The sequence below is a fragment of the Micropterus dolomieu genome, unplaced genomic scaffold (genome assembly GCF_021292245.1).
Source record: "Micropterus dolomieu isolate WLL.071019.BEF.003 ecotype Adirondacks unplaced genomic scaffold, ASM2129224v1 contig_2967, whole genome shotgun sequence".
Lineage (NCBI taxonomy): Eukaryota > Metazoa > Chordata > Actinopteri > Centrarchiformes > Centrarchidae > Micropterus > Micropterus dolomieu.
In genome coordinates, this window is record NW_025731957.1 from 1 (window position 1) to 622 (window position 622).

A 622-nucleotide genomic window follows, 5' to 3' on the forward strand; every position below is an offset into this window, starting at 1 on the left:
TAAGCTGCCTTTGCACACCCCAGAAGGGCCTTCAAAACACGATGTAACATTTACACAGCACTGTGTACAGGATAGGGAGAAAAAGAAGCAGCAGCAGCAGCAGCACCAGCGCCCCCTGCTGTTTCCTAAAGAGACGTTCAAAAGATCTCCTTTCACCGAAGAGCCCTCTGCTGTTTTTCGAAGGCGAAGCGAAAAAGGCTTACAGCACCGGGTATTCCCAGGCGGTCACCCATCCAAGTACTAACCAGGCCCTGCTCTGCTTAACTTCCGAGATCGAACGAGATCGGGCGCTCCCAGAGCTGTGTGGCCGTAAGCCACTCAGGCACCCCCAAACGGCCCTTCAAAAGATGTTCTACGGCTAATTGACAAAAAACGTATTCTGCCCATAATGTCCAAGGTGCTCCAGAGTCACTTGGAATCCACAGGCACTGATTCCTGGGTAAACATCCAGGAACCGGTACACCGTTCACGCTGGCAGTCCACAGACAGGAATAGGCACCCGTTCCCGGGTATGGGTACAGCGACAAGGCCACCTTCAGCCGGAGGTCCTCACTCACAAACAGACGCTCATTCCTGGGTGGACATTCAGGAAAAGGATCCAGTCCGCCTGGAAGTCCCTAGC

General features: G+C 53.7%; 1 non-coding gene across 1 annotated transcript; it reads right to left on the minus strand.

Annotated features, from left to right (window-relative positions):
* Positions 1-196: 196 nt before the first annotated feature.
* LOC123964507 lies at positions 197-315 on the minus strand. The gene has a single exon (XR_006823458.1). It is a non-coding gene; the product is annotated as a 5S ribosomal RNA (ribosomal RNA).
* Between the last annotated feature and the right edge of the window lie 307 nt (positions 316-622).